This window comes from Panthera tigris, chromosome F3 (genome assembly GCF_018350195.1).
Source record: "Panthera tigris isolate Pti1 chromosome F3, P.tigris_Pti1_mat1.1, whole genome shotgun sequence".
NCBI classification, from domain to species: domain Eukaryota; kingdom Metazoa; phylum Chordata; class Mammalia; order Carnivora; family Felidae; genus Panthera; species Panthera tigris.
The window spans coordinates 38,811,127-38,825,875 of NC_056678.1; the positions used below are offsets into that span (position 1 = coordinate 38,811,127).

At 38.8% G+C, this 14,749-nt stretch overlaps 1 protein-coding gene across 6 annotated transcripts in view; it reads right to left on the reverse strand.

The window, feature by feature from the left end:
- Window positions 1-820: 820 nt before the first annotated feature.
- The window catches only part of LOC122235710 (RAD52 motif-containing protein 1-like), a 92,608-nt gene continuing 78,679 nt past the window's right edge, over window positions 821-14,749 (reverse strand). Inside the window, exons 5-6 of one of the 6 annotated variants that reach the window (XR_006213714.1) lie at window positions 4,578-4,666; window positions 821-1,177 (exon numbers count right to left, since the gene is read on the reverse strand). The gene's annotated coding sequence lies outside the window, so the exon portion shown is untranslated. Of the gene's footprint in view, window positions 1,221-4,572; window positions 4,667-14,749 lie in introns of all 6 variants that reach the window. The other 5 variants (XR_006213716.1, XR_006213713.1, XR_006213715.1 and 2 more) reach the window with 5 other exon arrangements.

Genomic DNA, 14,749 nt, shown 5'->3' on the forward strand with positions numbered 1-14,749 from the left:
TTTCCACTGGAGTCATGGTCTCACTATTGGTAGGATCGAGCCCCGTGTCAGGCTCTGCCCGGACAGCAAAAAGTCTGCTTGGGATTCTCTCTCCTTCTCTCTTTGTCCCTCCCACCTCGCTCTCACGCATGTGTGCACACTCTCTCTCTCTCAAAATAAATTAATTAAAAAAACATTTTTTAATAGTCATTGTTTTCTCAGCTCCCCAAGCTCTTAAAATCCTAGAATCATCTCTACTATTCACTTTGCTTCTCCAGTGCCAGCTTCAATCATTGGAGCATAATTAATCGTTTCTTCATCAGGTCTCCTTTACCCACCTTTTCTGTCCACTCTGACCAACTCAACGCATATCTCAATTATGGACTCAAATTACCCTGCACCCACACTAGTAATCGAAGATCGTTCTTGCCTTCAACGAGTTCAAATGAGACATATAAACAAATATAAATTGGCCCTTGAATAATGCGGGTTTCAACTGCAACAATCCACCAATAAGCCAGAATTTTTCTTTTTTTCTGCACAAAATTTTATTGTCTCCATTTGGTCCGCAGCTTTGAAGAAGGTTCCAGGGTGGTTGAAAAGCCTCCTAGTGACTGCAGGGATAGGCTCAGGCAAAAGCCCTGACACCGTGGGGCTCCAGAGGTTCCCAGTGGCGACTGAGGGTGAGCCTTTCCAAGAGACACTCACCCAGCCCCGCCTGGAGGCCAGCCAGCCTGCACAGTCAAGTTGTTGCCCATCTTCTTGAACAGTTTCCTCTCCTCATCCAGGAAGTGGTTCTCCAGGAAGTCACAGAGATGGGGGTCTGCCCGGGGACAGGCAGGACACGCACAGTTCAGTACATGCAGCTTCAGGTCCTTCTCCGTCCAGGGCCATGGCGGCTTCCATGATGTCCACGGTTTCTGACTGTCCTGAAAGAGAGCACAGCCACGGAGCTGGTTTGTTAAGGTCAAGGGACACGTGGCACCCTCTGGCGGAAAAAAATGGCCCATGCTCTCAACATCCACATCCTCCAGGTGGAAACAGTAGCGTAGAGAAAGGTAGGTGCCCAGGTCCTTGGGTGCACACTGATCAGGTGGTCCATGGAGCCTTCACCTCCGTGGAGTAATTTTGATGAATGTGATCGTTCACGGTTGATCAGCAATGAGGTGCTAAGCTCAAGAAACAGTGTTGGCTTGCCCTGGAGATAGAAGATGGTAAGAAGATGCCTTCAGAGGTTTCAACTGGAAAAGAAGTTGGAAGGGTGGTGGGGGGCTGGAAGAAGCTATTCCCTGGATGTGTTCCCTCCCAACACTGTTGAAGCAAGAGACAGATCCTGTGGATCTGCCTACACATAGATTTTTTTATAGTACACTAGTGTAAGTGTATATTATCTTCCTTATAATTTTCTTAATAACATTCTTTTCTCTAACTTACTTTGTGATAAGAATACAATATATAATACATATAACACACAAAATATGTTAGACTGTTTATATTATCAACAAGGCTTTCAGTCAACAGTAGGCTATTAGTAGTTAAGTTTTGGAGAGGTCAAAATTTATGCCCAGATTTTTTATGTGAGGGGGTAGTTTCGGTGTCCCTCACTCCCTGCCCCCAACCTTGTTAAAGGGTCAGCTATAATACAGTGTGAGAAAAATGCCTGAGAAACTCATAATTTAATTATAAGTCTCCCCTAATCTCACTATCCCTAGCCTCTTCCCTTTTTTTTTTTTTTTGAGAGTTCATGAGCATTTAATAGCACTTCCTGTTTAGACATACCATTTCTTTTACATCATTATTTACTTATTTATTTATTACTAAACATGAATTCAAGGCAAGTATGCAGTTTCTTTTATACTAAAGCAAATCAGGAAATGAAGACAAAATTGCCATCATTGAATGTTAATCTCCAGAGGGGCACCTGGGTGGCTCAGATGGTTAAGCGTCCCACTCTTGATTTCAGCTCAGGTCATGATTTCATGGTTTGTGTGATCCAGCCTTGCAATATCAGCCTCTGCACTCATAGGGCAGAGCCTGCTTGGGATTCTCTCTCTCCCGCTCTCTCTGTCCCTCCCCCACTTGTGCACCTGTTCTCGCTCTCTCTTAAAATAAATAAATAAGCTATAATTTAAAATGCTAACATCCAGAGAACAACATCTCCACAAAGTTGGCCTGAAGACACTCAGATTCTACCAGTTTTTGAGATGTTCCATATTTAGGTAGTATAGACACTGCAGTTATTTTAAGCTTTTTCTTTTTTTTTTTTTTAATTTTTTTTAATGTTTTTATTTTATTTTTGAGACAGAGAGAGACAGAGCACAAGCAGGGAAGGGGCAGAGAGAGAGGGAGACACAGAATCCGAAGCAGGCTCCAGGCTCTGAGCTGTCAGCACAGAACCCGAAGCGGGGCTCGAACTCACAGACTGTCAGATCATGACCTGAGCCAAAGTTGGACACTTGACCCACTGGACCGCCCAGGTGCCCCACTTCCAAGCTTTTTCTGAAGTCATTATTTGGATCTTTGCAAAAAGGTTTTTCTCCTACTTGGCAGCAGATGAACACACATCCTTCACTAGCAAACTTAAGCCCCTCTCCTAAGACTGGTTCAGCCTGTGCACAGTTGGACATCAGCCATTCCCTCCAGCATCCTCAGAGCGAGTAAAGTTGGCAAAAATTGTCTTGCCACTGTGCTGCTCCATAGCCAGTTGCCATCATGAGGGCACATGACCACAGGGTCTCTGGGTGACACCACCAGGGGCTGGGGCCCCATAAGCCTCTTCCCTTTTAGATAATATTTTTAGCTAATCTATCCTGAAGGATTATGTGCCAGGCATGTATGAAAGGACCAAGCATTTTACATACTTCCTCTCATTTACTCCTCACAATAACCCTAGAGATAGGTGGTATTATTATTCAACACCTCCATTTTAAAAATAGAGCAACAGTATTTTTCACCACAATGAAAAATAAAACTTAATTAATAAATTAAGTTCTTTAATGAGGGAACTAAGGCTCAGAATGGATAAAGTATTTGCCAAAGTTTATACAGCAAATAAATAGTCAAGGCTATGGTTCTGATTCTATACCCATGCTCTTTACCTCTGTGCTATATACTGTATATTATCACCAGATTCGCTTTCTTTTTTTCTAGTGCTTATTTTATTTTTGAGAGAGAGAGAGTGAGAACACGGAGGGGCAGAGAGAGAGAGAGAGACAAAGGATTCCAATCAGGCTCTGCTCTGAGAGTGGAGAGTCCAATGAGGGGCTTAAACTCACCAACCATGAGATAACGACCTGCGTCAGACACTTAACCAACTAAGCCACCCAGGCACCCCCCAGATTCATTTTCTTAAAGTATTCTGTCACTCTCTTTTCCAAAACACATTTCCCAGAAGATCAAATCTTTAGCAATTTTCAAGGCCCTTATCACCTAACCACAGCCTCTTTTACTAACTTTACTATTGCCAATACAAACTCCCTCTTCTTCCGAATGAACTCTACACACTCCCATACATACCAGCTCATTCTAATCCATTCCTCTCCCCAAACCTGATGTGGCCTCCACCTCTCCAACCATTTAAATCCTGCCTATGATTCAAGACCCACTCTAAGTCATACCTTCTCCATAAAAACATTCTCAACCAGCAAAAGCTCACCCTCAGGGCCCTCTTCTCTGAAATCTCAAACTTCACTATGTGTACCATTAACTTGATACATAATTATAGACTGCATTTGATTGCTTTTTAATTTACAAGGATCTAAACCTTAGGAGCACCTGGATGGCTCAGTCAGTTAAGTGTCCAACTCTTGATTTCCAATCAGGTCATTGTTTCATGGTTCGTGAGATGGAGCCCCAGGTCAGGCTCTGCACTGACAATGCGGAGCCTGCTTGGTATTCTCTCTCTCCTCTCTCTCTCTCTGCCCCTTCCCCTGCTCACTCTCTCTCTCTTTCTCAAAAATAAATAAATAAACATTAAAAAAATTTAAACCTTACCTGTGAACTCCAACAATGATCCTAATCTCAGCATTTCTTTATATCCCCTACTTATGCCTTTTTTTTTTTTAACATTCACTTATTTTTAAGAAGAGACACAGAGTGTGACTGGGGGAGGGGCAGAGAGAGAGGGAGACACAGAATCTGAAGCAGACTCCAGGTTCTGAGCTGTCAGCACAGAGTCAGATGCGGGCTCAAACACCAACCACAAGATCATGACCTGAACCAAAGTCAGACACTTACCCGACTAAGCCACCCAGCTTCCCCCTACCTATGCCTTTAATAAAGAAGGAGCTAAACAAGTGAATACTAGGACATCAATAAATGACTCATAACTCAGCTAATACTTTGGGGGGTTATAGGAATTGGAAATATAAAGATTAGTGCTTGTTGAAAATCAAATGCATATAAGCAAGGAAAATGTCACAAATATAGCTCTTAAGCACATACACTAACTTTTAATTAATTTTCCAGTAGACACAAGTGTATTTTAGTATTTTAGCATAAGCACACTGATGTAAAAACAAAAAAAAATAACAGTCTAAAATACTATTAAGCCACTAAGCTATACATTTTTAATAATACTAAAAGGGAATTTACCCAACTCAAATATCTTGTCAGAATCTAGATATCAGAAGAAAAGGAAAACTGAGGAATCACTGGGAAGAGATACTTCTCTTACTCCATGGAGGACCTAAGAGAGAGAGATAAGAGTAAGATATAAGAACTCCCCTGCACAACAATGTGCTTCTGAGAAAAATTATAGAACCATTTACTTTGAAAGTCTCTAAAAATACGGATATAGGAATAATCTTGGCAAACATCCAGATCATGGATTCATTGATTTCCCAAATCAAATCTCAAAATGATTTATTTTTCCAAAGTATTCTTTTTCCTAAGAACAAGACAGCAGAGTTAGAGACTTTTAAGGTCATGTCCAACACCATAACCATCCGACCTCTCTTTCTTTCCTGCTGGTGACTCTCCCTCCTAAGCTTTGGAAGAACTTGATCTTTCTAATGATGCACCCAACATCCATTAACCCAAAAACAGTGTTAGCTGAGTTATGGACCTCTTAAAATTCCCTGTGGTGTAATGGCAAATTCTGGCTCTGGTCCTCTATAGAATGACACATGTTCAAGCTGTAGTCAGAATGATGAAACGTATGCCATGCAAATGGAGCCTACTTTTTGCGTAATATCAATACTTTCTATTTACACTGATAATACCTTATTCAATCTGCACAATATATTGCTATTTAGTCTCTCTTGGAAACAGTTTGCTTTATGATTCATTAAGTAGTTAAGGTTGCTCTTTCACAACAAGAAGGATGCATTCGTGCCCCTCAACTACACTCTAAGAGTCATGAATATTTAAATTAGGACATTATAGCCAAACTAAATAGCATATTTATTGTAGTCCTTGTCATTTTTAACCTGAAAAGGTATTGTTCCCTGACACACAGGATAAGAAACAGAATGGTGTGGTTAAAAAAAAAAAAAAATGTGGTATTGGAGGCAGAAGATCCTAGAAGCCAAATTCCAGCTCTACTACTTATTTCTTGTGTAACTTTGAACAACGTACTTAGCCCCTCTAAGATTCAGTATTTTCTTTCTTTTTCTTTTTTTAAGTAGGCTGTACACCCAGCACAAAGCCCAGTGTTCGGCTTGAACTAATGACCCTGAGATCAAGACCTAAGCTGAGATCAAGAGTCAGATGCTTGAGGGGCGCCTGGGTGGCTTGGTCAGTTAAGCGACCGACTTCGGCTCAGGTCATGATCTCACGGTCCGTGGGTTCGAGCCCCACGTCGGGCTCTGTGCTGACAGCTCAGAGCCTGGAGCCTGCTTCGGATTCTGTGTCTCCCTCTCTCTCTGCCCCTCCCCTGTTCATGCTCTGTATCTCTCTGTCTCAAAAATAAATAAACATTAAAAAAATTTTTTTTTTTTTTAAAAAAAGAGTCAGATGCTTGGGGTGCCTGGGTGGCTCAGTCGGTTAAGCATCCAACTTCAGCTCAGGTCATGATTTCACAGTTTGGGGGTTCAAGCCCCCTGTCAGGCTTTATGCTAGCAGCTCATAGCCTGGATCCTGCTTCAGATTCTGTCTCTCCCTCTCTCTCTCTGCCCACACCCACCCCCCACTCGCACTCTGTCTCTCAGAAATAAACTTTAAAAAAAATTTTTTTTCAAAAATAAAGAACACTAATTCAAAGGGATACACACTGCTTGTGTTTATTGCAACATTACTGAACCAGCCCAAGTGTCCATCAGTTGATGAAAGTATAAAGAAGATGTTGTATATATATTTATATACATTATATATACATATAATGGATTATTATTCAGTCATTAAAAAATACTGAAATCTTGCCATTTGCAACAACATGAATTGACCTAGAGAGTTACAATGCTAAGTAAAGTATGTCAGAGAAAGACAAACACCGTATGATTTCACTCATATGTAGAATTTAAGGGGTGCCTGGGTGTCTCAATCAGTGGCTGAGCTGTCTGTGCTACAGCTCAGAGCCTGCAGCTTGCTTTGAATTCTATATCTCCCTCTCTCACTGCCCCTCTCAACCCATGCTCTGTCTCTGTCTCTCAAAAATGAATAAACATTTAAAAAAAATTTTGTTTAAATAAATAAATAATTTAAGAAACAAAAACAAATGAGCAAAGGGGAAAAAATAAGACAGAGAGAGACAAAGCAAGAAATACTCTTAACTGTAGAGAACAATCTGGCATTACCACAAGGGAGGTGGGTGGAGGGATGGGCTAAATAGGTGATGGGGATTAAAGAGATGAGTGCAGGGCGGTGTATGGAAGTACTGAATAATTATATTGTACACCTGAAACTAATATACAACTGTACGTTAACTAACTGGAATTAAAATAAAAACTTAAAAAAAAAATGAGCCATTAACTGCCCAGAACAATGGATGAAAACAGACCATATTATGGCACATGAATATGCAACTTAAGAACCCTGGAACAATTAAAAGATTCACCAGAAAGAGAAAGAAAAAGAAAAAGAAAAAGAGGGGAGAAAGGGGATCCATATGAATGATTTTGAACTTCTCAACAATCCTGGAAGCTAGATGACAATGGCATTCTATACTGAGATGTTCAATCAAGCACTATTTTTAAACATACCAAATTTATTAGATGGAGGTAAAGCAGTGCTTAGAGGGAAATTTTTAGCTGTAACACCAAAATTGTAAAAACCTCAAATCAACATGTAAACCTCCACCTTAAGAAACTGGAAACAGAAGAGCAAACCAAACTGAAAGCAATAGAAGGAAGGAAATAAGAGACATTAGGATAGAAATCAATGAAATAGGAAATAGAAAAACAATAGAGAAAAGGCAATGAAAACAAAATTGGTTCTTTGAAAGTATCAATAAAATTGACAAACTTTCAGCTAGACTAACCAAAACTCATTTAAGTTCCTACTCTAAAACTGACATACAAGCTGTCTGAGAGCTTTATATTCTAAGTGACAAGAAAACCACTTATAGGGAAGTTAAGAACTAAAAAGTTACCCTAAAATCCAAGATTGATGATAGTCCTTGACAAAAGAATTGATACTGCCCCAAAGTTTGTAACCTATCAGTGAAATAAAGTCACTTCCCAACACATAAGGTTGGTTTTATGATCCCATGTTTAACTTACAGTCTCACACATCTGTGTTCACCTCTACTAAGGAAGGGGTTAGACTCACCTATACTAAGGAAGCATTGGCATGCAACAGAGGAATATATGTCTAAAGATATTATATAACATATATACAAATGTACAATAAAACCTTGGTTTGCAAGCATGATTTGTTCTGGAAACATGCTTGAAATCCAAAGCACTTGTATATCAAAGCAAATTTACCTATAAGAAATAATGGAAACTCAAAAGTTTCATTCCACAACCCAAAAATATTCACATAAAAATGATTACCATACTGTAATGTAATACAAAATAATAAATAAAATACAAAATATTTTTTAAAATGAAAAAATTAACCTGCAATTACCTTTGAAAACCTTTGTGGTTGGTGTGAGAGAGACAAAAGAGAGAAAGGATACTGTGTAGGACGACTTTCACTATCACTAACAGAATCACTGCTGTCTAGTGGCTCAATGGCATCTTTTTCTTTTCATGAAACTTTAACAAGGAGCCTATCCAATGACACTTGCTTTGGCCTCCTTTTGAGGATTTCACGGAAATGTGACATTGCATTGTTGTTAAACAGATTCATGGCTCATACTGTTACAGCCTTACTCGGGTGGTGCTTTTCCACAGAATTTGGCAACGTTTCCCACATTTTACACACCTCCCTAATCTCATTTGAAGTGATAGATTCCTCTGCCTTTTTCTCCTCCTCTGCAGACAAGATCTCCTCCATAACCTCTCACTGTTTTTTTTTTTCAGTAGGTTTTACTTTTTATTTATATTTTCATGGCCACTTTTTATTACTTTGATAGTTGACAGATGATCACTTAATATGATAGTGCTTATACTTTCACAGATTTACCAAACACTTGTATTCTTATGACTTTTTTGTTTTGAAGACAATTCTTTTCTTGCAATAAAAAAAATTATTTTCAAAGAGAACTGCTTTCAAAGTTTCATTTACATTGGTATATTAGAGAGCCTTGACCTCTGCAATTACATAATAATTGAATTAACTATTCTTAAATATCTATCAATTTAGTCTGATTTAATTTAATCTTTTATGGTTTCTTTTAATTTTATATTTTTTAATTTACATCCAAATTGGTTAGCATATAGTGCAACAATGATTTCAGGAGGAGATTCCTTAATCCCCCTTACCCCTTTAGCCCATCCCCCCTCCACAACCCCTCCAGTAACACTGTTTGTTCTCCATATTTGAGTCTCTTATGTTTTGTCCCCCTCCCTGTTTTTATATTATTTTTGCTTCCCTTCCCTTATGTTCATCTGTTCTGTGTCTTCAAGTCCTCATATGAGTGAAGTCATATGATATTTGTCTTTCTCTGACTAATTTCGTTTATCATAATACCCTCCAGTTCCATCCACATAGTTGCAAATGGCAAGATTTCATTCTCTTTGATTGCCAAGTAATACTCCATTATATATATATACATGTACATATATGTATATACATGTACATATATATACATATATATATACATGTACATATATATACATATATGTACATGTATATATATATATATACACCCCACATTTTCTTCATCTATTCATCCATCAATGGACATCTGGGCTCTTTCCATACTTTGGCTATTGTTGATAGTGCTGCTATAAACATGGGGGTGCCAGGGGCACCTGGGTGGCTCAGTCGGTTAAGCTTCCGACTTCAGCTCAGGTCATGATCTCACGGTCCATGAGTTCGAGCCCCGCGTCGGGCTCTGTGCTGACAGCTCGGAGCCTGGAGCCTATTTCCAATTCTGTGTCTCCCTCTCTCTCTGACCCTCCCCTGTTCATGCTCTGTCTCTCTCTGTCTCACAAATAAACGTTAAAAAAAAATTGAAGAAAAAAAAAAAAAACATGGGGGTGCCTGTGTCCCTCTGAAACAGCATACCTGTATCCCTTGGATAAATACCTAGTAGAGCAATTGCTGGGTCATAGGGCAGTTCTATTTTCAATTTTTTGAGGAACCTCCATACTGCTTTCCAGAGTGGCTGCACCAGCTTGCATTCCCACCAGTGCAAAAGAGATCCTCTCTCTCCACATCCTCGCCAACATCTGCTGTTGCCTGAGTTGTTAGTGTTAGCCATTCTGACAGGTGTGACGAGGTATTTCATTGTGGTTTTGATCTGTATTTACCTGATGATGAGTAATGTTGAGCATTTTTTCATGTGTCAGTTGGCCATCTGGATGTCTTCTTTGGAGAAGTGTCTATTCATGTCTTTTGCCCATTTCTTCACTGGGTTATTTGCTTTTTGGGTGTTGAGTTTGATAAGTTCTTTATAGATTTTGGATACTAACCCTTTATCTGATATGTCATTTGCAAATATCTTCTCCCATTGTGTCGGTTGCCTTTTAGTTTTGCTGATTTTTTCCTTTGCTGTGCAGAAGCTTTTTATTTTGATGACATCCCAGTAGTTCATTTTTGCTTTTCTTTCTCTTGTCTCTAGAGACATGTTGAGTAAGAAGTTGCTGCAGGCAAGATCAAAGAGGCTTTTGCCTGCTTTCACCTTGAGGATTTTGATGGCTTCCTGTCTTACATTTAGGTCTTTCATCCATTTCGAGTTTATTTTTGTGCATGCTGTAAGTGGTCCAAGTTCATTCTTCTGCACATCACTGTCCAGTTATCCCAGGACCACTTGCTGAAGAGACTGTCTATTCCATTGGATATTCTTTCCTGCTTTGTCAAAGATTAGTTGACCATACGTTTGTGAGTCCATTTCTGGGTTCTCTATTCTGTTCCATTGATCTGAGTATCTGTTTTTGTGCCACGTTATATAACCTCTTACTCTTGCTCTTGACACAGATCCATCAGTTCATCAGTGGTCAGCTCCTGGCCATGTTTCCCCACCAGCTCTTGAATGTCACCCTCATTCACCTCCAGTCCCACAATCTTCCCCAAGGACACAATTTCATCCACAACTGGTGATGATCAAGCCCCTCTAAGTCATGTTCAAGAACACAATCAGGCCATAGCTCTCCACGCAGAATTGAGGGTTCTCTTGATGACCCCATCCTAGGCTTTATTGATGATCTTGAGGTAGTTCATGATGTGGAAATGATTTTTCCCAAACTCTTGGAAGGTAAGGTTTGATCCTTCAGTCACCTCAAAGCATTGCTGAAAATAGTGCTTTGGTATAAAGCATTCTAAAGTTCAAAATGACCTGCCAATCCATGGACATACCTTGTTCATTCTTCTCGATGATTTCCTTAACTTCTGCCATAGTCATCTCCTTCTTCTTACTGCCTTTCTTTTCAACCTTTTTCTGCATCGGGGCCATTGTATATGCTCTCACAGATGTTGACTACAGTACAGTATTAATAAACTTTATCATATACAGTATTTAATGTAACTGGCAATAAGGCAGCAGAGGCAAGGTTCTATATCTGTAGGCAGCCTGACCTAGAATGAAGCAAAGCAGTCCTAAGCTTACTCTTATATGAAGAAGCAAAGGACTGTCCATTGGTGCTTTGAAGTGACAAAAAAATACACTAGTGCCAGTTGTGGGCACCTTCCAATGTTCTTAAAAATCACTGATTTCTGCCAAACACAATGGCCTGAGACTGAGCATCCAAGCATGGGAAATGATCACCCACAATCCCGCAGCAAGAGAGAGAGAGAGAGAGAGAAGAACCATTGGCTCAGTTGTGATCATGTGAGATTCAGCATCACTTTCTACTCATATTGCAAAATATTGCTCATTTATCAAATTAAAATTTATTAGAAATATTCGCTCATCTTGCAGTACCCTTGAAGTTACTCACAATTCAAGGTTTTACTGCATATTTGAATGTCTTTGGGTAATTTTTCTTCCATTATTTTACCTCTGTATTGCTTTTTTTCCCCTTTATTCTCTAGTTAACATACAGTGTAGTCTTCACTTCAGGAGTAGAATCCAATGATTCATCACTTACATATAACACCCAGTGCTCATCTTAACAAGTGCCCTCCTTAATGCCCATCACCCATTTTCCCCACCTCCATCAACCCTCAGTTTGTTCTCGGTATTTAAGAGTCTCTTATGATTTGCCTCCCTCTCTGTTTTTATATTATTTTCCTTCCCTTCCCCTATGATCATCTGTTAAGTTTCTCAAATTCCACATATGGTTGAAATCATATGATGTCTTCTGACTGACTTATTTCGCTCAGCATAATATTCTCCAGTTGCATCCACATTGTTGCAAATGGCAAGATTTCATTTTTTTTCATCACGAAGTGGTATTCCATTGCATATATATATATATACACCGTATCGTCTTAATCCATTCATCAGTTGATGGGCATTTGGGCTCTTTCAGTAACTGGTTATTGGTAGCACTGCTATAGACACTGGAGTACATGTGCCCCTTCTAATCAGCATTTTTGTACCCTTTGGATAAAGTCCTAGTAGTGTAATTGCTGGGTCAAGGGTCTTCTAGTTTCCATTTTTTGAGGAACCTCCACACTGTTTTCCAGAGTGGCTGCACCAGATTGCATTCCCACCAACAGTGCACAAGGGTTCCCCTTTCTCCACATCCTCACCAACATCTGTTGTTTCCTGAATTGTCATACCTCTGTATTTCTAAGTCCACAAAATACTGTGCTGTGCTTAGGAGATTCATTCAATTTTTTTTCTTTCCCTACTTCCCTCAGGATCCATAGCCACAACTGGTCTTACAGTATTTTAGAAATAAGAGTGGTTGCTGTCTTCAAATTGTATGACTTCAGTCAGTCTTATTCCTTTCCCCTTTGGCTGGAATTCTGTTTAACTGAGTATCCATCTGTCATGTGACCTCCCTGTGTCTGCCTTATGTTTCCACATTTTAACTTAGATGGAATTCTCTTGTGGATGAGAAAGGAGAGAGAGTGACGACTGAAAAGATGGAAGGTAGGGAGTTGAAAATAGTGATACACACACACGGACATATACATACACACACACATAAGCACACACATGCATACACAAAGTACAAAAAAACAAATTACAAAATTATTAAGAGAAGAAAAACTATGTGATTGAAGTAGGTCACAGTTGGGGGTTTCTACATTACAAGCAATGAATGACCTATTTCTTAACAGAAGTAACTACACAGTTTATTTTATATTATAGTATTATTTGTTATATTATCTAAAAGAGATACATTTTAGACACTTTTCTACATGTGTGACATAGTTCACAATTATAACATAAAAATAATAAAAACAAAAATGTACCCCAAAATGCAGAAAAGTCAAAATTAAAAATACTTTTAATTTAAAAATATAATAAAACAAAATTTAAAATAAGTGACAAAACTATTAGCTCTTTATCTGACAAAGAGTTTTGCAAATCATTCAACAAAATATAAACATTTCCCAAAAGGAAAATGGACAAAGGCTACTCATTGGCAAGTCTCAAAAAAAGAGAGGAAAAAAGTGAACAGCCAATGTATTAAGCAATGTTCTCTAGAGAACAGAGCCTGCAGAGAGACTTAAGCATGAATGCTTTATGGGGGAGATACAACTTCAGGACAGGGAGGGTGAGGGAATAAGGGAAGGGAGGAGTGAAGGATGAGAAATAAATTCAGATGGTCCTGCATCACCAAAATATGCAGAGCATTTCAGGTCCCAGTGGGTCAGATTATACAGATATGCAGTACCTTAGTCCATGGGTGGGACAGGAATGGAGAGTGAATTTAATTAATTTACAATTTCATTCACTTGACTCTTTCAGCCTGCCCTGCTCGCTCTCTCTCTCTCTCTCTCTCTCTCTCTCTCAAAATTAATAAATAGGGGCACCTGGGTGGCTCAGTCGGTTAAGCATTCAACTTCATTTCAGATCATGATCTCACCATCTGTGACTTCAAGTCCCATGTCAGGCTCTGTGCTGACAGCTCAGAGCCTGGAGCCTGCTTCAGATTCTGTGTCTCCCTCTCTCTCTCTGCCCCTCCCTACTCGCACTCTCTCTCTGTCTCTCAAAAATGAATAAACATTAAAAATAAATAAATAAATAAATAAATGAATTTTTAAAAAAAGAAAAAGAAATTTCTCTATCTTGAACACCAATCTTACATACCAGTGTTATTAAAGGAATCTTTAATTAAAGGAATCTTTATAGAATGGGAAATCACATTGTTATAGTTGACAACAGAACAAACAATCCTCTGAATGGTTTAAAAATCCAGTTGTATGTTCTGTTCAATCCTTCAGTTATGTGTGCTTAGGAGGTAATTCTAGCAGAGTATAACATAAAAAAGCTGGCTACAGGCAGCAAAACTGTGGTCACATTCATAATTCTTCTGCAGCCAAAGACAACTTGATATACAAGAGGTTTCGGAACTGCCTGATCATCATATAAGATGATCAAACAATAAAAGATAATAAATGTCTTCAAAAAAAAAACAAAGAAAAATAATTTTAACTGCTTTCCAAAAGAAAGCCTTAACATTGTACGTTGTAGAGATGAATATCTACAGCACAGAATACACTAGCAACTCATAGTTCCTCACAGAGAAAGTGGTTGGTTGAGTGAAGCTTACCACGAAAGAGTAAGTATTACATGATGATATCTGCTGTGAAGAGCTTCAGGTCACACTGTTCCACCAAAGATGCAGTGAAAGCTGAGACACAGATGGAAAGGCAAAGAAAATTTTGCTAAACTGAAAGCCAATTACGTTATTCCACTGCTACATGTCTAGATCTAAGACTTAAGAAGAACAAAATTGCCCCAGTGATTATATAAAACATCATGTGTAGACAAAAGAATTTTTTTAATTAAAAATATATGTTATTCAGGGGTGCCTGGGTGGCTCAGTCAGTTGAGCATCCAACTCTTGACTTCGGCTCAGGTCATGATCTCATGGTTTGTGAGATCAAGCCCTTCATTGGGCTTTGTGCTGAGCCTGCTTGGGTTTGTCTATCTCAGTCTCTCTCTGTCACTCCCCTGCTCGTGCTCTCTCTCCAAAATGAATAAATTAATTTAAAATATATATAAATGTATGTGTATAGTATATATATATATATATAAGTATATATATGTATGTGTGTGTATATATATATATGTATATATATATGTATGTATATATATATGTGTATATATATATATACGTGTATATACATATATATATATATGCTATTCATTAAGTAT